At 43.6% G+C, this 21,904-nt stretch overlaps 1 protein-coding gene and 1 long non-coding RNA gene across 8 annotated transcripts in view; both read left to right on the top strand.

The window, feature by feature from the left end:
- Window positions 1–8,996, top strand: part of LOC125755069 (uncharacterized) — a 30,700-nt gene extending 21,704 nt beyond the window's left edge. The window contains exon 2 of the long non-coding RNA XR_007410579.1: window positions 8,747–8,996. This is a non-coding gene — a long non-coding RNA (uncharacterized LOC125755069). The remainder of the gene's footprint in view (window positions 1–8,746) is intronic.
- Window positions 1–21,904, top strand: part of NTM (neurotrimin) — a 940,510-nt gene that overhangs the window by 691,499 nt on the left and 227,107 nt on the right. The window lies entirely within an intron of this gene.

The following is a 21,904-nucleotide window of genomic DNA, read 5'->3' as shown; positions in this document are numbered from 1 at the left end:
TGCCAAGAGGGTTACAAACTTGCTTTATTATTCTATATGTCACGAAGCAGGAGCTCCATTTTTTAAATAATTTAAAACAATTTTTCCTTTTGTTCAGCAGCAGCTAGCTCTTGTGCAAGCACTTAGAATAAAGTGATGTGTGTGTGTGTGTGTGTGTGTGCATGTGTGTGTGTGTGTATCAGATAGGGGGTATCATTTGCTAGTTTTAATTGGTAGATTCAACATCTTCCACTAACGGTGCAGAAGCCACTGGCTGAGACGTTACCATGGTAAATCAAACCACGGTGTTTGATTAGTAGACTTTTGAAGCAGGTACAATCATTTTAATCAACTCCAGGAAAGTTGAGGCCATCTGGTTTTGCCTCACCTGGAAGTAATTTGCCACCCCAGGTGCAAAAAAATTACCCTGAGGTCAGTAACAGTAAAGCTGCCTCAAGATGTTCCAGCAGCGCGTGAAAGAGGAACAGTGTCACATAGTAATTTTTATCTGTTTGTTTTTATATTTTCGAGCTTCGGGAAGTGAGGGGCTAATCATGCACACCAGAGCCAAGAATAGACTTGGCAGGTGCTCACCCAGCTAGTTCCAAGCAGCAAAGTGAAAATCCCTCAAACTCACTCTAGAGCAACTATTTTAATGGTCCAGTTCTGAATGTCTGACACATTTTGATCTTATTAGAGACACTTTCCCTAAGAACAAAGTTTCTCAAAAGTGGGGCTGAAAAGAGTAGAGTGGTGTGTTTTGGAGGGGTAAGGAGTGAAATGGAATGTACTTTGAAGTGAGGGAAATCTTTCTAATCTTAAGTCTTTCTAATCTAATCAAAATCGTTCTTTGCCCTCCAAGAACATATTTTGAACACGTCCATTTTACCTAGTAACAGTATTTTAGGTATTCCTGTGATCACATAGGATGTAACCAGCCTCAAATATAGGTAGTGAGAAGACTTCAAAATCATTAGCTCTTCGGAGTAGTTAGAAGGATTTATTTGGCTCATGTGACATTGATTTGTTTTGGCTGCACTTGAAATGTGTGGTCTTTGCGAGTCAATAGAAATGAAGTCCTTTATTGAATAGGAAAAACTCCATGGAGTGAATTAGACAGAGAAATAGAAAGCAGAGCCTCCCAGTGTCTTGTGCATCTCTATCTGTGGGAGCAGATGTCAGGCAGGATGGGCTGAGCTCTGGAAAGGAAAGCACAGGGAGGGGCCTGACCTACAGCGGGCAGGTAGGAGTTGCAAAACCACCTTACAGGGATGCCGTGGAAAAGCTTGGGTTGGAAGTTGGCCAGAATGAAATGTATGGTCTGTCTTGGGAAGCCTGGGAGAAGCGGGGATAGGACTCCACCATAAATGATGGAAAGACAGCGATTCTTCTAGAAGTGTCATAATCCCAGATGGTTGGGAGTGGAAGGCCCTAAAAAATCATTTAGTGAGAGGCCAGGTTTTATTAATAAGGGGATAAAGAGCCAGATAGTGGCTGAGGGCAAGGCTGATATGGGGTGGTTGCAGTGGAGGTGAACCCTCTTCAGGGAGCTCCTGATCCAGCAGAGACTGATAAACTTGTAGAATCGAGTCCCCCCCGCACATGCCCTAATTACTAATTATTCAGTTCAGAGCTGGACTTCCGTCCTTTGACATGATTTTCATATTGCAACAATGGAGGATGGTTGGGGAATTGCTCATTGTCCAGATTCCCTTGGATCATTGGCTCAGAGCCACAGAGGCCAGAGCAGGCGAGGGATTAAAGTGTCCTGTTCTGCTCCCAACCCTGGGCATCGTCTGGAGAGGAAGCATGATTGGAAACCCTCTTAGGTGAGTAGGTCTCCCATTTCACATCTTTTGAAGAAACAGGTGAAACATAGTCCTTGTGATAGATACAGCAGCCCCTCTCACCATCTTCCCCGCTCTGAACGTCTGGTCTTCTCTCCAGAGTCAGACACAGGTGGAACTCACCGAAGGTGGCTGAAGAAGCGAGTTGAGGGAGCAGCATGTTCTGTCCCAGGGCCCCACAGAGCAGCTCAACTAGGTCAAGTGCAATGTGAAGGAGATGGGGGGGAGGTAAAGTGGGGGCAGGGATATGACGGGGAAGGTGAGAAGCACAAGGAAGGGCGATATGAGAGAAAGAAAGGGGGAAGAGAAGAAGACAGGCTTATTTCTCAGAGCTTATGACCCTTCTGTGAGTTACACACTCTTTTTAAGAATCTGTAAAGGCTGCTGCTAGAAAGATATTTTTCTCCGGGAAGCAAATCCCATCTATAGGATCTATATTCATACCCTATTGATCCGTATCTATCTATATTTCTGTCATTTATATCCAAACTTGTGCCTATTTTGTACCTATATGCACATATGTGTGTCCCTGTGTGTAGGTGTGCGTGTATGTGTGTGTAGGTGTAGGTGTGTGTTTGTACACACACACACTAAATTGCAGTTCAGGTTAGCCATGAGTTACCCAAATAGAAAAAGGACATAGACATCAAATACAGTCTCTCATTTTCTACGAGGTACAAGTGTGAATAAGGAGAGGGAACTGAGCAAAGACAAATTCAAGGTGACTGCCCGGAATGAAGAGTTAATGGAGAGCCCTCCCACAATGTAGCGACTTCTTTAAGGGAAAGGATTTGAAGACACAGGTTTTGGATGATTTAAAATGAGCTTCACTAAAGCCCTGGATAACACAGTGTGGGAAATAAACCTGAAAATAGCCAAAGGAGTCAGCAGAGAAGGAGAACAGATCTTTACTCTTTTGATCCACATGGTTCCCGCCCATTGCGTCCTTCTTCAGACTAACTTCACTTTCCGCAGGGAAGGCAGCGTCAGTGACCACCACCTGGGTCATGGGTCAGCACCCCATACCTTACTATTTCACATGGATGAACGTTTCAAGCATTTCATTTGCATTTCATTTCATTTCATTTCATTTCATTTGCTTTCTGGAACATGATTCATGGCACGTGTGTTTCTGAGTTTCTGCTTAGTTGTGAAATGCAGTACAATATTATGGATTCGTTGTCATACCTGCAGGGATGTGTGCACGTGCTAAAATTCCAAGATCCTCTGCTGTCAAAGGAAGAGGTTAGGGAGTTGCACGCACCGACTGGCCTAGCTGCACGAGGGCATACGGTGTAGGGCTCTTGGAAAAACCCATGCAGCTGGCCATCAGGGTCTTAGGAACCGTGAAAGGCAGGCTCTGTAAACATTGCATGTATTCCCAGCCGTTGAACATTGACACAGTTCATAACCAGCTCCCTCAGAAGAGATGCCGCACTCCGATGTCTTTTCTGGGGTAACCTTGCATAATTAGGCTGCCCCCAATGCTTCACCAGCGCAGACACGCGACACCTTCCTGCCGCTGAGTGATCCCATGTGCCTGGCCACTTTTTCTGCCTCTGGAGTAGGAAAAACACAGTATTTGAAAATGTGCTTCCTGTACGATCTCCACGGTTCCTCTGGGCCTCATTATCTCCTTCCCAGAATCTCTTGCAGCAGGTTCCAGAGCGGCTTCTTTCTCACCGATGTTTGATTCTTCATATCTTTCTGCCACCACAGAAAGACAGCTTATCTAGAACACAGAGTAGGTTGTAGTATTTTCTATTTTAAAATATTTCTGTGGATTCCACCTCACGTCATGAAACCAGCACCTTTGCTAAGTCATTCAGGAACTTCACAAATCTGAGGTGACCCTAACTTTTCCAGCCTCGCAAGGGAAGAGTAAATGCTCAGGAGCCCAGGTTACACGGAACTCACAAAGGTTCCGTGATTGTACCCATGGGTATCTGATGCCAACACCCCTAAATTCACCATCCTACTGTACTGCCTTTCCTCACCTCTGCCTGTGTATTCTTTTTATTTTTTTTAATTTTTTTTCTTCCTGTGTATTCATGGGAAGGCTCTGTCTCTCTTGGCCAAGGTAAAGTAGGGGTGGGAGGTAGGCTACACCAGTTGTTCTCAAGATTTTTATAATTCTCCTTGTCTCCCAGGAAGCACCATTTGAAAATCAGTGGAACATCTCTAAGAGGATACCAGCTGTGACACCCTAAGTTTTTAAATTTCATTTTTTAAAAATCTCAGAAAGGGAGACAGAACATGAAGATTCCTAACTCTGGGAAGCGAACTAGGGGTGGTGGAAGGGGAGGAGGGCAGGGGGTGGGGGTGAATGGGTGATGGGCACTGAGGGGGACACTTGATGGGATGAGCACCGGATGCTATTCTGTATGTTGGCGAATAGAACACCAATAAAAATAAATTTATTATTTAAAAAATTATTTATTTAAATGGTTTTACTCGAGCATAACTGATACACAGTGTTACATTAGTTTCAGGCATACACCATGGTGACTCACCATGTCTGTAAGTTATGCTGCGCTCTCACAAGCATTGCTACCGCCTGTCACCATACAATACTATTAGAGTAACATTAACTATATTCCCTATGCTATGCCTTTCATCCTCATGATCCTCATGATTTCAACCCCGTAACTGGATGCCTGGACCTCCCACTCCCCTTCACCCATTGTACCCATCCACCACCCACGATCTCTCTGGCCACCATAAGTTTGTATTTATAAGTCTGATTCTGCTTTTTGTTGATTCTTTTTTTTTTATCTTTTAGATTCCACACATGAGTGAAATCACATTGTACTTGTCTTTCTCAGCCTGCCTTATTTCCCATAATAAGTATAATATCCTCTGGTTCCACCTGTGTTGTCACAAATGCAAGATCTCATCCTTTTTTATGGCTGAGTAATACTCCATTGTATTTACCTATACTACATCTTCCTCATCCATTTATCTATTAATGGACACTTAGGTTGCTTCTATATCTCCACTATAGTAAATAATGCTGCAATAAACATAGGGGTGTGTATCTCTTTTTGAGTTAATGTTTTCATCATCTTTGGGCAAATGTCCAGTAGTAGAATTATTGGATCATATGGTAGTTCTATTTTTAATTTTTTGAGGCAGTTCCGTACTGTTTTTCATAGTGGTTGTACCGATATACTTTTCCCCCCAACAGTGCTTGAGAGTTTCTTTTACTCATTAGTGTTTGTTATTTCTTGTCTTTGATTCTAGTCATTTTGACAGGTGTGAGGTGATATCTCATTGTGATTTTGATTGGCATTTTCCTAATGGTTAGTGATACTGAGCATCATTTCATATGTCTGCTGGCCATCTGGAAGTCTTCTTTGGAGAAATGCCTATTCAGGTCCTCTGCTAATTTTTAAATCAGATTTTTTTTATACTGAGTTGTATAACTTCTTTATATGTTTTGGTTATTAACTCCTTGTTGGAAACATCATGTGCAAATATCTTGTCCCATTCAATAGGTTGCCTTTTGGTTTTCTTGGTGATTTCCTTCACTGTGCAAAAACCTTTTATTTGGTGTGATCCCAATAATTTATTTTTGCTTTTGTTTTTCTTGCCTTAGGAAACAGATCTAAAAAAATGTTGCTACAGTCTCAGCCCTCAGAATCAACCTTCCTTTTTCTTGAAGGATTGTACATGTTTGTTAGCCTATATCCTAACTGTAGAATTTTGGGATCCCAGAAACTTTCTTTCATTTTGTCAGATTGTTCCACTGTCAGATCATTTCTAAGCTGGCAATATTTCCACTTTATAATGTTCCCAAAACTTTGTGGGTCTCCTATGTATATCATGGATACTCTTTCTATTAGGCAAAAACATCTTCCACAGAACTTTCTTGGAGAATCCCATCTCTAATCCTGGCTTCTGCAGATATTGCTGAGTCATATACTTGATATTTTGGTGCTTGCCAAACATTGTCCAGCTTGGTCTTCTCAGAGCACATTTTCTGGACAGTTGAATCTCCTAAATTTAGCATCTTTTGCAATTTAAATATGCTAAGCTTTTTAAAAAGATTTTATTTATTTATTCATGAGAGACAGAGGCGGGGGGGGGGCAGAGATACAGGCAGAGGGAGAAGCAGGCTCCATGCAGGGAACCCGATGTGGGACTTGATCCCGGGTCTCCAGGATAGCACCCTGGGCTGAAGGTGGCACTAAACCACTGAGCCACTCAGGCTGCCCATGCTAAGAATTTTTAAAATCATCATGTAATTTTTGTTTAACACTTCTTCCCTTAAGTCTATCTTTCTCCTATTGTATTACTATGGACAGAAATTAAAAACTAAGTCACATCTCATACATCTTGTTTGGGAATCTCTTCAACTAAGTATCCAAGTTTGTAACTTTCAAATTCTGCTTTCCACTAAATGCAGAACAAAATTTAACCATGTTTTCTGTTGCTATCTAGTGAGGATCGTCTTTTCTTCAGTTTCCAATACATGTTACTCATTTCCTTCTGAGATTTCACCAAAAGCTCCTGTACTGCCTGTATTTCTACTAATAATCTGTTTAAGTAAATAAAGTTTTTTCAATCATGAACCTAAGAATTCTTCCAGACTCTACGCATTACCCAATCCCCAAGACAGCTCCACATTTTTAGGTAGCTGTTCCAATAGCACCCAGCCTTCTGATACCAAAATCTGTGTTAGTCCAGGTTTAAACAGAAATGGAACCACTAATGGACATATACTAAGGGGTGTATTTCAGAGATTGACTTATATGATTATATGTGCTGCCTGAAGGATCCATAAACAGAACATCGGGAAGAGCAGGTTGGAAGTTCTTGGCATAAGCTGAAGCTGCTGTGCATAGTGGGATTCTCTTTCTTCCCCCAAAGTCTCAGCTCTGCTCTTCAGCTCTTCCAACTGATTGGGTGAGGCCTGTTTAGATATCTAGGATGATCTACTTAAAGTCAAATGATTTCTGAACATTAATCACATTGATAACAACAACATGTATTTGCATGAATAACTGGACAATAATCCTAGCTAAATTGACCCATAAAACTGACCATCACAGGGATGCCAGAGTGCTTACTTATAATAGGTGCTTGATGCATGTCTATAGACTAAAATTAAATACTATTGTAGTACACTGCTGTCCTCAAACCAGTGAGGAAATCATTTGATTGAAGTACAAGACAATTAAAGAGACATTAAAATCCATTAGACATGGTTATAATGGGACTGTGGGGAAAGAGTATGCTAAATGTTTGTAATGGGACTTTGGGGGAAAGAGCAGACTAGAAGTGAAACTTCTAATAAAGTGAGGCTTATTCACTGGGCCTGTTAGAACAGATGAGCTTCGGGGGGTCCATGAGATTCCCGGATTTATATGCTTTGAGTATGTGTCTCTGTGTGTGTATTTATGTGTGTTTGAGAGAGAGAGAGAGAGAGAGAGAGAGAGAGAGAGAGAAGAGCGATTAAGAGGGAGCACATACATTTTTTTCTGAAATTAAAGTCTAATGTGTTCATCAGATTCACAAGAAAGTTCACAGAGATTCACAAATGCTACCTTATTTATATGGTAGCCAGCTCATCTATCAGTAGAAATAGGCTTGCATTAGGAGTCTGGAATATGGATCTAATAAAATCTTCTGTGTTCGTAAACTCACACTCACCTGGATAATCAAGAATCAACTCTTGGAGAACTCAGAGGTAGTGCTGATAATGGCTCTTATGGGAATGGATCAGGGCAGAATCAGATGCCTATTATCCCAAAGCCTAGCAGGACATGTGTTTGTAGGGGAAAAAATATACTGCCCTTCAGTGTTCTCATAACTGGATTAAGAATTAAGTTGACATGAGACAGATTGACAGGAGAAAATCAAATTTAATTTTGAACCTACTGGGAATCCACACAGACATGAAATTCCAAAGATAGGCAAAATGAGGTATATATGTCATCCTGAACTAAAGAAAGGGGTAAGGGTCTGAGACTTCAAAGGGAAGGAATACAACTTATAGGAAGATGAAAAAGTAAATGTTTGGCAAACACATGTTTCTGGCCCCCCAAGAAACTGTGGCACCTAGAGGACTCTGATCACAGGCTGCGCTAGTACCTTCCTGTCTACCATGCCTCGTTCATAGCATAATGTAGTTGTCTATGGTGATAGCTCCCTTCCTGGAGCAGGTCCTCTACCTAAATTCTTGTAGGTATTTTAGGGGTGGGGTAAGAGGTTTTTTTTCATGAGTCTTTGGGACTTCATTGTTTTCATCTAGAAATAATATGCATGCCACAGTGGTCCATTTTAGGGTAGATTGCCCTTGGCCTCTCCATGTGGTTCCTTCTAATAACGGTTGCCTGCTGGCCCCACATCAATGATTACGTACAGCAAGAGAGTGGTACAGAGTAACTCCGTGAATGAGCCGATCCCAGCCTCTCCCCTGACTCAGAAAAGGGTTAATGCACACAGATGGCTGCAAACCCCCCAAGCAGTCAGCATACTGTAAAACAATATTAACATCACTGCCTTTTGACTACCATCTATGTAAACCCCAGGATATGACAAGCCTCTTTAGAATCTTCTTTGATTGTGTTACTCAGTCTCCCGTAGGGAAGTAGGGAGGGGTAGGGGGTAGATACCAGAGGAAACATATAATTAGGAGTCTCTTAGAACAATAAGGGTTCTCAAACATATATGCATGAAGTTGATTTGTTGCTTTTGGTATTTCTATTGGTGAGTAATTAACCAAGATTTTTGAAAGTATGTGCTAGCTTGGGCAATCCGATTGTTGCAAACCATGGGGGAAAGAATAGTTCCCTTTAGCTATGTTTTTAGAGAAACACGAAATGGAGATGTGAATGCAGAGATGCCATTATGGTAATGTCAGAACTTCCTTTCAAACTCAAATAAATCTTTCTTGTTATCATCCTTATTTTCAGTTTTGCAGAAGACAGGAAGCCTATTTCCATGAGAGAATGCTGTGTACCCAGATCTCCTTGCCACCTCCCCAGGAGAGACCCAGGGTGGTCTCTATGGATCTCTGGTTCCTTCTTTTACATTATCATTTGCTCGTCTCTGCAGTGAGTGTGTGTGGATTGTGGGGAGGGGATGCTTTGATTTTTCTGCTGAGAGGAATAGAAGCTTTCTCCTGGGAACTCTTCTGAGAGAAGAATAAATTTCTCACAAACACTTTCTAAAAGTTACTCTATGGCCAGATCTGAACAGATCAGAAGATGGTGTCATTTCTGAAAAATGAGGCTGGTTTAAGAGTCTGGCCCAAGGGCACACTGCCTCCAGCCACCAAACCTCTCAGCTGAGCGATGTGCTGGCTACACTTGTTCTGTCATTGGCGTGAGGAAAGAGAGTTTAGCAGTTCTCTAGGCCAAGGTTTTCTGAATTCAGTGCCCTTCTGAGTTAATAATAGAGAGCTAAAATGGAACTTTTTTGTATTGATGAAGAGAATCTAAAGAAAGTAAAATACTTTTATTTACTTTGGAGACCTTGGGCATGTACTTTGTCTTCCCTGGATCTCAGTTTACCCAACCAGAAAAAAGGGAACAGCGTTACTTACTTCTCCATAGGACTGCTATGTGACTGAAGGAAGCAGTGTTCTGTAACAATTTTCTGATATTAATGGCATCAATAGTACATTGAATAAGCCATAGCAAGTTTGCAAAGCATCTGGTTACCTGGCCCCTCCGATAACAAAGAGCTCTGGAAATTGCAGCCCATGAATATTGTAAAAGGGAGAAATGGCTTCACCCGCTTTCCAGAAAAGGTACATCAGGAATATAGGGCCACTTAAATAGGAAGGGAAGAGATTTGATATGCCCTGACCTGGAGCAGCCCTTAAAAACTGTGGGTCAAAACCCTACGATGAAACTCACCCAGCTAACCATTAAGGCCGATTCGGTTTGGAAATAAAGCACCATTAATTCATCTGTCCAGTGGTCCAGGCTCCTGTGTGGCCCAAGACTGCATTTGGAGGCTAAAGTGCTGGGGCTAAGGAGTCATTCCTCCTGTAAAAGCCTTTTTTTTTTTTTTTTTTTTTTTTTTTACTGTCCATAGTCTCAGGATTCCATCCATTCTTTGTTTGTTCAGACAGCTCATCTCTGACCACAAGCCTGTTCTGAGTTTGATAGCCCATCATTTGATATACATACCTGGTCTCCCATCAAGTCAGGACTGCAGAGAACACTGCAGGTCTGCCAAGAGGTTTCTTTAAGGACTTCTGGGGGGGAGGAGGCTGACATGATCTCAATGTGTGCTATCAGGCTACTGTCCCAGTGGCCATTCTAATTGGCTGTAGATGAGTCTTGAAATGTCACAGAAAGATTTATCTCTCAGCACAGATTCTCTCTCAACTAATTTTGCAATAGGCCACGGGATAATGGGTTGTTTGGAAAACAATGCATAGTCTCAGTGGCTTTTGTTTTAGAATGAACTTGGTAGGCCTTCTGCAGCCAATGGACATGAGGGAATGAAACCACGACTGGCTTAGAGACCACATGGCACTGGTGGCCACAGACCTTGTTTGTGAGACAATTGGCTGTGTGTTTTTTTTTTTTTTTTCAGGGTGCCAGCACTGCCCATGAGGGGACTCATCAGACAGGTGGAGTGGAGAAACCTGTCTCAGAAGTTAGGGCTTGTAAAGAAATATGGGGCTTGTCATCTTGGACCTGTTCTGTTAGTAGCAAGGATTAATTTCAGAGAAGCTATTTTATGAAATGTAGATTTCCACCACTCACTTTTGATTTCCCAGGAAAATATATTTTGTTGACTTAGAAGGGTCCATCAACTATGAGGTGCTGTCGAATTAAGAACAGTTTTTGAAAAAAAAAAAAAAGAAAAGAACAGTTTGTGAAGGTCAGGAAAGTAGGAAGATGGGTACCATGTTGCATGCACATACAGATTATAAGATACATTTCTAGATCCATAAGCATTAAAATGTGAACATATATTTTGTAAAATTGAGGTCAAATATTACTTTTAGTGAAGGTACAGCAGAACTTCAAAACTCATTGGTGTAGAATTGCCCTCCAATGGAATTCCCAACTTCCTATGGCATTTCTTAGGCTAGTGAAGGATTTTTCTCTTTTATTAGTTGCTTTTTACATGTGTACATCCAAGCAAGAAGAGAATTTCTGATGGTCTGGGTTTCTTTTTAAAAAAAGATTTATATTTAAAATATGCAGGTATATGTAAAAATATATATATTTTTTATTGGAGTTCAGTTTGCCAACATATAGCATGACACCCAGTGCTCATCCGTCAAGTGCCCCCCTCAGTGCCCATCACCCAATCACCCCAACCCCCCACCCACTTCCCCTTCCACCACCCCTTGTTTGTTTCCCAGAGTTAGGAGTCTCTGTAACCCTCACTGGTATTTCCCACTCATTTTCTCTCCTTTCCTCTTTATTCCCTTTCACTATTTTTATATTCCCCAAATGAATGAGACCATATAATGTTTGTCCTTCTCCCATGATCTGGCTTTCAAACAAAGCCCTGTCATCCCCAAACAGCTCTGGATTTTCCAAGTTATTCTTAGCCAGGAGAGTATAGATAATTGCAATCCACACCAAAATCTAAAAATAAAGTTTTATTCATTATTTCTAAAGATTTTTTTTTAAGTGCACAGTCTTTTTCCAGAAATGTTTATGAGTGCTTAAAGGATGACTCTTTTCAACCCCTTCCCTCACACTAGAAGTCTGAAGAAAAAGTGAAACACCCAAAGGTGGGAATCAAGAGAGAAAAGAAAACACAGCAAAGGTCTCTATCTGTCTTTAAAATGATTGGGAATTGGCTGAAAATCTAATTCTTCTTATGCAATAGGTAACCTTTATCTTTGTGGCATTTACCTGAACTAAGGTAAATGTTGATAGCATTGGTAAGTGTGTAATCAATGACATGCTCTCATCACTTCTTTTTTTAAACAACAGACACAATAGTATTGATTACCCCATACATTACATGCTAAGTAGCTGCATTAATCTGACTTAATGAGTATGCGTTGTAGAAACTGCTGTACTACAACTTGAGTGTGTTGTAAGCAACAGTTCTGCTTGCTGAATATTTCTTTTCTTCATCTGTAACTTCTACTTGATTATTGTTGAACCAAGGGTCAAGAGATGTTTTCTATAAAGGGCCAAGTAAGTAGGAAATTGGGCTTTGAGGGCCATACTGTCTCTGCTGTAGCTACTCAGCTCTGCCATTGAAGCAGAGAAGCAGCTTCGAGTAATGTGCAGTCGACAGGCATGACTGTGTTCCGATAAAACTTCATTGGCTTACCTTGAGGCCACAGGCTGTATTTGCTCCCTATGGAGGTCCAAGATTGGAGGAAGAAACCATAAATCAGCACCACAACTCCTGGAGGCCAACCATGTAGAAAGCATGGTCCCATTCCATGGTGGCAAGCTGGTCGGCAGGGAGTAGGGAAACAGAAAAATTTGCTAGTAAGTGAGTTAACAATATGACTTCAGTTGGCAATAAGCTCTATGTGGAAACAAGATAATTTGTGAAAGAGTAAGTTACAGTTAGCCAGGTATAATTTGTTGGGAGGGATTATAGGGTGTGGGATATGAACTGATGTTTTTAAGACCCATTTTTCTTCTTTTTTTTCATATTCTTTATTATTTTGATATTCCTATCAAAGCATTGTTAGGCCCTTTCATGTTTGTAATGATGTTCACATATACCTCCATATTTTAAATATAAATCTTGGCAGAATTTTTTTTTTTAAGATTTTATTTATGTATTCATTAGAAAGACACAGAGAGAGGCAGAGACACAGGCAGAGGGAGAAGCAGGCTCGATCCTGGTACTACAGGATCACAACCTGAGGTAAAGGCAGACGGCCAACCACTGAGCCACGCAGGTTTCCCAATCTTGGCAGAGTTTTAGATATTTTATTAAAATATTTTCAGTTATTTTTTGTCAATTGTGTCCAAGACCATGATTCAGCACTTTCCATCTTTCATGACTTTAAAAAAAAATGTTTTAAATTAAAAAAAAAAATTTGGGGATGCCTGGGTGGCTCAGTGGTTGAGTATCTGCTTTCAGCTCAGGTCATGATCCTGTGGTCCCAGGATCAAGTCCCACATTGGGCTCCCCGCAGGGAGCCTGCTTCTCCCTCTGCCTGTGTCTCTGCCTTTCTCTGTGTCTCTCATGAATAAATAAATAAAATCTTAAAAAAAATAAATTTAAAAAAATTTTCATTTTAATTCCTATATAGTTAACAGCATCACATTATCTTCAGGTGTACAATATAGTGATTCAACAGTTTTGAGGCACATTTTCTGAGGAATCTGGCATCATCCCCTCAGCCTCTGTGTCTTCATTTATAAGTTCATTCATAGCAATACCAACCCAATAGAATTACCTGGGCAAGTATGTAAGATCTTGTGAACCAGCAAAACCCACTACATGTTCATCACATCTTATTGTCAGGACTTTTTTTAAGATTTATTTATTTATTTGAGAGAGAGAGAGAGAGAGAGAATGCACGTACAGGCACATGAGTGGGGGGGGGAGGGGAGAGGGAGAGAGAGAATCCCAAACAGACTCCTTGCTCATCAAGGACCAAACTCATGGCTTAAGCCAAAATCAAGAGTCAGAGGCTTAACTGACCGGACCACCTAGGCTCCCTAGGGTTGTTTTTGATGTTGTTTTTATCACCCATATTCTCATTATCCCTCACATTTGCTTGGTAATTGTGTTCCAAAACATACTAGAGATTCTTTAAAATTCTGGTGGGTTACAGTTCTTTGCCTTTCACATCTCCTTGAGAGAGGATTTCTCTGTCATTGGCAAGCTGAAGCTGCTCTCTTCATTTCAACTGACACGAGAAACCAGTGTTTATGATCTACCCTGTACCCCTACCTGAGGATCTGTCACAGTTGCCAGTCCCATGGACTTGTTGATAACACATGAAACAACTCAGCTTGAGCATGTCTAGACCCTCAGAGAAAGCGTGAAAAAGCTGAGAAATTGCTCTTGTTTATCAGAAGCTTTATACACATCTATTGATGAAGCTGATGACTGACAAACTAATATACTTAACCTTTATCGTGTTCAATCCTCTCTGATTCAGAATGACCTAATAAAATATATATAATTTCCATTTACTGGATGATTTCCATAAAAATTCAGGGTTTTTAGAAAATGCATGTGTATGAAATTGAAACAGTGAAAAGAAAGCACCGTAGCAGCTGACCTTTGCTGAGCCCTTACAGCCAGGAACTGTGCCAGGTGCATTGGATTCAACTCTTTCCCAAACCACGCTGTAAACCACCACAACCTTCAGACGTGGTCAAATTCTCATTTTCCTAAGGAGGAAATGGAGAAGCTTCCTCAATGTCACCTGGCTGGTAAGTGGCAGGGGCATAAGTGAAGCAAAGAGCTGCCAACGCTCTGTTTAGGATGTGGTTTCTAAAAGTTTTTTGATTGCTTACGCCCACCAATAGAAAAATATACCATACGAAACAAAACAATGTTTAAAACTCGCCTGTAATATGCATATGATTGGTGCATTACCCGTTATATATGTATATCTCTTAAAAAGTCAGATCTCTCTTATGCTAATATATATTGAGCAAATTATCAAACACTCACCAAAAAAGAAATGTAAAAAGGATGCACTAAAAATAAATATAAATGGAAGAACTCCTGCCTTCCTCCCCCAGGTGAGGGCATCGCCACCTGCTTGGAATGATGTGTAAACTTTGCAAACCACTACCCTGGACCACCGGGGCAGGCCGGATAGACACATTAAGTCTAACACTATTTTGTTTCCCCGGTAAATCCAGTTTAATCTCTGCGTGCAGCCCTGCCTACATAGGCTTTATCTCCCAAGAATTCCAAATGAGGGCTGCACGGTGTGGTGCGGCTGGCTCAGGCTACTGGGGGCTGGCACTCATTGGTGCAGGGCCTTATCCCTCAGCAAATCAATGGCACGCGAGTTAGCATGCCACCCAAAGCAGAGCAGAGTGTCCCTCTGAGCTGCTGGGGCTGCAGCTGCCACGATGCCCTCGCCCACCCGAGTGGGGACCTGGGTGATGCTGCCCAATGACCAAGCAGTAGGCTCCGGCCATTTCAAGAATGAACTGCTTCTTCCAGCACACAAATATCTTGCTAATTAGCAATTAGCCGTCAAGGGAAAGGAGACAGAGGGGAACTGGGGATCTGAAATGGTCTCCTAAGAGACATGGGAAAAAAAAAAAAAAAAAAAAAAAAACATCACTTAACGGAAGCCAGATAGAAACTGGGAGCTGCCTCGTTTGGGCAAGATGTCTCGCGCTGTTTTTCTAAATGTTTTAGATTCAGCGAAGGGCCCCAATGCATTCCGCCAAGTGCTTTTCCCTTTAATTTTTAAATGCATTCAAATTTCAAGGGGAATTTAATCCGTATGTTTCTGGTTCTTTTACACTTAACTCATCAAAATGTTGTTCTTTAAGAGCTGTTTGATCTGTAAGGCTTATGAGCCTTTGTTATAAGCCTTTTCAAAACCTCTTTCCCCCTTTTGAATCAGCAAGTGGAATTGTGCCAGTTGTGAATGGGATTTAAATAACGAGAAGTCCAACTTTAGGATTAAATGCAGAACCTGAAGGGTGTCTGGGCTGACTCTGCGGGGACACACACTTGACCTTTTCATGGTTGTGGGGCCACCAGCGTTCTGGGGCCACCCAGCACCAGGAGCTGTGCTCGGGGAGAGCCCAGAGCAGAGAGGCCATGCAGTTCAGAGGCCACTTGCTCCTGCTGGAGAGCCAGGAAAGGGGAGGGTGTCCTCAGGAGCCGCTGGCCTGTCCTTCCACTCAGTGGCATCAGTGACACATAATGATGACATTATGGGATGCCACCTATTGCCAGGTGCTGCGTGTGCCTCCTCCCTAACCCTCGTCGCAGCTCTCTGCAAGGTGAGGGAGTACTAGACGTAGTGCATATGAGCTTAGGACGGAGAACTAGTCGACCTGTGTTTGAATCCCGTCGTCAGCATTCATAAGCTCTCACGCATTAGGAGAATTCTCGAATGCTCCCAAAACGGTGCTTCCCTTTGCTCTTGTTCCCGTCAGTGTTGTTGTGGATGGTAAGGCTGCCGATGCTCTCATCGGGCCACTAGCCTTTTGGGGAAACCGTTTCTGTTGTTAGCTACTACTGTCACAAAGTCGTGCCTCCTTGTGTGTGTGTGTGTTTGTGTTTCTGTGCCCAGATCTCCTGACGAATCACTTAGTTCTAAAATAGAGAAAAAATAAATAAAATAAATAAATAAAATAGAGTTGGACCAGCTCCTGATCCACATGGCAGGTCTTCACGCACCTGAAGACAATTATGATAGGCACCCAAACTTCTCTTTCCTGGGTTCATAAGGTGTATCTGCTGTGCACTTCCTTGTAGGGACCTGCTTCCTGCCCTCTGCTTTTTCCCTGGTTGCACTGTCCTGACACACTAGCATGAGCGCAGCCAGTTAGGTGGGGTCTGACCGGTGTGACACACAATGGAGCTTTACCCGCTTTTGTATTTTTCACCCTGACGAATATGGTCTTCTAGTCCTTTAGTTCAGGGGAAGTCACATTACCCCTTTTATCTTCCATTTAGAAGTAATGCCAATAATATAGTTTTTCGTACATGAACCATTTTTCCCGCGGTTCCTCTCCTGTACTTCCGCGCTTGATTTCTTGTTATGAAATATAGCGCTTTCTTATGGACTCTGCTGAATTAGTCAAAGTGATTAGAGACTCAATAGGAAAATGCATATTGTACTGAGTATTTAGATGTTAAGCGGGGATGTGGTCCAACAGGAAGAGTTTCATAAATTCGTATAGTAACTCAGCTCAGAACCCCCGGATCCCAAGCCTTCAGAGCCTCATTGTAAAGAGTCAGTGTGAAGCTTAGGTAAGTTTTATACTGAAGAAAGCCGAAGAAATCGATTGCCCTTGGCCCTCCCATTGGGTAAGCTACTGAGAACGAGTGTACAGCCTGCGTAGGACATCTTTTAATTTGCCAAGTGACTAAATGTGCATTCACTGCAGCAGGCGTCCACCAGCTGTGCTCACATGGCCCGCTCAGCTGGACTGCTTTTCAAAGAACAGACAGGACTCATCTACCTTATCTCGGTACTGACATCCTATGCCAGAAAAGATCATCATTGGGCTCAGACATTTGCATGGAATCCCCAGCAGCCAAGGGTAGGCAGCTCTGCTCGGCAAAGGCGCTTCCGTCTCCGCTGTCGGGAGAGTGCTTTGCCCACTGCTGGCCACTCGGCCAACATGGCCAGGTCCAGGGGACGACTGGTCCTGCTGGTGATTCTGGCCGTCTTTCTACTTAACCTTTTATGCGTCCTTCACCTCTGTCTTCGTGTCTTCGTGCCTGCACCCTGCACACTTACTGACCTATTTCTGCCTGTGAGCTGGGCAGTCCCTACAGGTCCTGACTTAACCTGAGAGCTTTTCGGATGCAACTCCATGGAAATGTCTTCTCTTGATAACAGTCCTTGGTTTGGATTTTAATCTCCGAAAACTGTGAGATGTACTTGTTTCATATGATGTTTTTCTGAGAGGTTGCATGGAGATCTAATAGGTAGCTTATGACAAGTGGGAATGCAGAGAATTGATTAAGCAACAGGACCTGCATTCTTAATAGGCACCTGGCCCAGTGCTAGACAGGAAAAAATGCAGAACTTAAGGATGGTCGCCCATCCTCCAGCCAGCCCTGACGGCTGTGTAATGTGGTGGAGGGACCTAGTTTATGTCTAGGAAGGAATAGAAAGGTGTAAGAGAATATGCAGGTGGGTCCTTAGAATGTGCTACAGGGCGTAAATACCATGGCCACTCAAAAGAGGAAGAGCGAACTATAGGCAGAAGAGTCCAGAAGGCAAGACAGGATCTGGGCTTCTGAGCCAGGTAGGATTTAGTTGGTACAGAAGATGGTGAGATTAGGGGGTGAGAATGGATCATTGGGAAATCATCGTGTACATGGAAACCAAAGCGCACGCACGTATGCGCACCCCAGAAACTCCAAGCCAATGACATTCCATCCTCACTTAGTTTGCTAATAACTAAAAGCTACATAACTGCTGTTGCCAATAGCGATGCACGTTGGCTTTGTTCTCCTAAGACCTTGCACTTCCCAACAGGATGAACCCTGTCCGTTTTCAGAGACAGAGTAGATCTTTAAGCCTGACACTTGTCTAAAGTAACATTCAGAAGAGCCTTCCGAATAATGCAGAGTATCTCAGCGACGGGCACACGGCGGGTTCCCGACGCCTCCTCACTGTGTGCTGAGCTCCCTCTCCGGCCCTCCCTGTGTCCGTGTCTGCACATGTACATGTGTATGGTTCCACGCGATCCTCACGACCACCTCTGAGGGGAGGTGGCATTATTCTCCCCATTCACAGACAAGGGAAATGAGGCCCTGCGGGGTGGAGGGCGGCACATTAATGAGGAACGTAGGGAGGCTGTGGACCCCGGACGAAGGCAAACGTCCAAGCAATGTGCTGCGTGTCCTCTGTCGCCTGGACCTGCAGAGCAGCCGACCCTTCCCACGGGTGGTTTCTGCCTCCTTCACAGCCTGCCCATCTGTGGTGGAGGGTAGTGCATCCTTGAGGAAACCGAGGCAGAGAGTTTCCCTGAGGGTCGCAGTCAGCCTCTGCTCAGACCTGGGCCACGCCGTGTTTGCTGATGACTCAGCAAGCACTCTGCCCTGTGGGTGTCCTTGCCTTCCCCGCTGTGGTGAGCTTCATCCACGCTCCTCCCACTTCGGCTTTCCAGCCGAGGGTCTCCTCTGAAGTCCACGACCGCGCCCCAGTTCCCCAGCCCCTCCGGCTCCTCCGTCACTGGACCACATAGCCTGTGCTTCCTCCACAGCCTCCTATCCTGTCTCAGCTTGCTGCTTCCATTATTTATCTTCTTTGGCTTCTCTGAACCCCAAGGTTCTCAGAATAGGTAGTTTTTCTCTCAGTCTGTAGAGTTCCTGCTTTCTTCACCTCCTCCCCCATCTAGCCTCAATGTGGTGACCCATGGCTCCATCTATTCCCAATACCCCCCATGTCCTTATCCCACCACCTTTGTGTCACACTCTCCTGGCAAAATGTCTTTACTAGGAAAACTTAGGTCATTAGAGCTCACACTGGGCGCTGCTGGAGAATAATCATAAAACGCCTCATAGTGGTTGTGTCTCCATAAATGCGTGATCTCTGACCTCACCTCCGCTGCTTAAAAACCTGGCAGTTCTGTCTCTCATCCTCCCCGGTGGCCCTCTTCAGTCTCTCTTTAGTGCTCAGCCCTTCTAATCCTGCTTTTCCCTCCTATCTCCAGAGGATTGCATTGCCCCTAACTTGGTCATTCTTCCTTTGGCAAATTTCTTCTAAGACTTAGCTGAGCATCTTTTTTATTTTTTTTTTAAGATGTATTTATTTATTGCTGGGAGACTCAGAGAAAGAGGTAGAGACACAGGCAGAAGGAGAAGCAGGCTCCATGCAGGGGGCTCGATGTGGGATTCAATCCTGGGACCCCAGGATCACGCCCTGGGCTGAAGGCTCAACCACCAGACATCCCAAGCATTATTTTTTTTTTTTTTAAGAGAGGCTCCTCCTGATAACAACATCCTTTTGTAATTTCCTAGTTTTGCCAATTATAACACATGCCACCTTAGTGGTTTAACTTTAGCATCATGTTTAAGTTTCAAGACGTCATTGAAAGAGTTCAGTGTGTTACATCCTCAGTGACTATATATTTTAGTAGGTGCTAATAAATATTTGTTGAAAAAAGGATGAATGAGGGTATCCCTGGGTGACTCAGAGGTTTAGCGCCGCCTGCAGCCCAGGGCACGATCCTGGAGTCCCGGGATCTAATCCCACTTCGGGCTCCTGGCATGGAGCCTGCTTCTCCCTCTGCCTGTGTCTCTGCCCCTCTCTCTCTCTGTCTTTCATGAATAAATAAAATCTTTTAAAAAAGAAAAATGGATGAATGAGAAAAAAATACATGTATGCCGTCACATAAGAGCTTCCATAACCTCTTGCCACTGAAGCCGTGAGTCCTCCTTCCTTTCCCTCTTCTGTCCTCTTACAAATAAAGCTGTTCCCTCCCACCCGAAGCTCCCTCTTCCAGTGATGTTGTGCTCTTTAACCCACCTTCTTGGCTCCCTTGTTTTATAATCCTCCCTGTCTTTCCTGGACCTTTCATCTCTTCTCATTGTTTCTCTTCAACATTTAAACTTGATCAAATCTATTTTACACTTAAAATAAAACCTTTCTCTTGATCCCACGTCCAGCTTCTGTTTTGTCTCTTGCTAGGTACTGTTTACATGTGGAGCCTATGACTCTCCAGCTCTCCCTCAGCCCTCACTGTACCTAACCTCTGCCCCCGCCGTCCCACTGACACTGTGTTCTCTGTGGCTGTACTGGCTGCCACGGCCATGGAAATGCTGGCGTCTCCGGGAAGTTAATTGCTGAGCCCATCCTTTCTCCGGGGCTTCAGTGCCATCTATATGCTGATGACTCCCTAATCAATAGTTCCAGTCTGTTTCCTCCCCTGGCCCTCGGAATCGGTGTCCTCTGACATCTCCATGGAGCGACCCACAGACACCTCAGATTCAGCAGATCCAAACTGATTGCATTACCTGTCTCCCAACCTCACTTTTCATACATGTATCTCTCCTCTACAAGACAAAGTCAGAGACCTTGGGATCATCCCAACTCTTGAGTCTCTGTTTCTCAAAGCTGGCTATTTCTCCCCGTCCCCATCACAATTTGGCTAACCCAAGCTGCCTTGATCTCTCACTGGGATTACTGTAGCAGCCCCTAGCTGAAGCTCCTCCGACCTCAGGCTGGTCCAGATCCTATTTATTCCCCATTTGACAGCCGGAGAGAACCGTGGGAAGGGAGGGCTGATCTGTCCTTCATCTGTTTAGAACTCATCACTGGTTTTCTTCCTACGTTCAGAATGAAGTCCCACCTCCTTAGCTCAGCTTTGGGGGCCCTAATTATTTCACCATATGCTGTCTTCTTGCGTCTCCCTTCTACTCGCACGTCCTAACCCATGCTATTCCTTCTAGCATATTCCCTACAACGCACATTCTATTCTCTAGCAACATGGAACTCAGACCAGCTTCCTTTCTAGCTCTCTCCTGCCTCTGGTCCTTCTGAGGCCTGGGACACCCATCAGAGTCTGCTGTCGTAGCACACGCTCACTGAGCCCATGTGTTACAGGCATGGTGCTCTAGAAAGAACTCAAGATTTGAAATCAGAGACCGGCTTTCCAATGTGTTCTTCCATCTACATCTCCAGCCATCCAGCCATTCCACAGATACTGGATCAAGCATTCTTCTCCTTCCTTCCATCCAAATACACTTTATCCAGCTTCTGTCTCCTACTAGTCTTCCTGCTGCGTCTTAGTCATCAGCTACTCCAGAGACCTCTTCTTTCACTTACACACATGCACGCACACACACACACACACATCTCTCTTTTTATTTATTTATTTATTTATTTATTTATTTATTTATTTATTCACATCTCTCTTTTTAGAAGTTGCATCGTGGGGCAGCCTAGGTGGCTCAGTGGTTTAGCACCGCCTTCGGCCCAGGGCCTGATTCTGGAGACCCGGGATCGAGTCGCACGTTGGCCTCCCTGCATGGAGCCTGTTTCTCCCTCTGCCTGTGTCTCTGCCTCTCTCTGTGTCTCTCATGAATAAATAAAATATTTAAAAAAAGAAGTTGCATTGTGCCCTGAGCTTCACCCATCATAGCAGCTTCTTTCACTTAACAAGTATGTGTTGAATGTCTCTCCTGTACCAGGCGTCGTGCTAGGCACTGGTGACACTACAAATTGCTCCTATACTTGTCTGCATCTTCAGTACAATGACATGTCCCATAAGGGCTGTGTTGATGAGCATTTCACAATGACGTTGCACCAGTCACTAGCACGATTATGGGTTATGGTAGATCATCAGAGAAGTATTGGTCGGCTGGCTGGCTGGAACGATGGCTGTGCCCTTCCTGGTGTACCCTGTTCTCTGTGGGCTGAGGGAGCCTGTGTTACTAGGACAGGTCTTCTGATAGCCAGTGGGGGGCACCAGCTATTCTCAACGGGGCAAGACTTATTCCCG

Source organism: Canis lupus, chromosome 5 (assembly GCF_003254725.2).
Source record: "Canis lupus dingo isolate Sandy chromosome 5, ASM325472v2, whole genome shotgun sequence".
NCBI lineage: Eukaryota > Metazoa > Chordata > Mammalia > Carnivora > Canidae > Canis > Canis lupus.
Note: the sequence above shows the minus strand (reverse complement) of the source record. Positions and strands in the feature narration are given on the sequence as shown.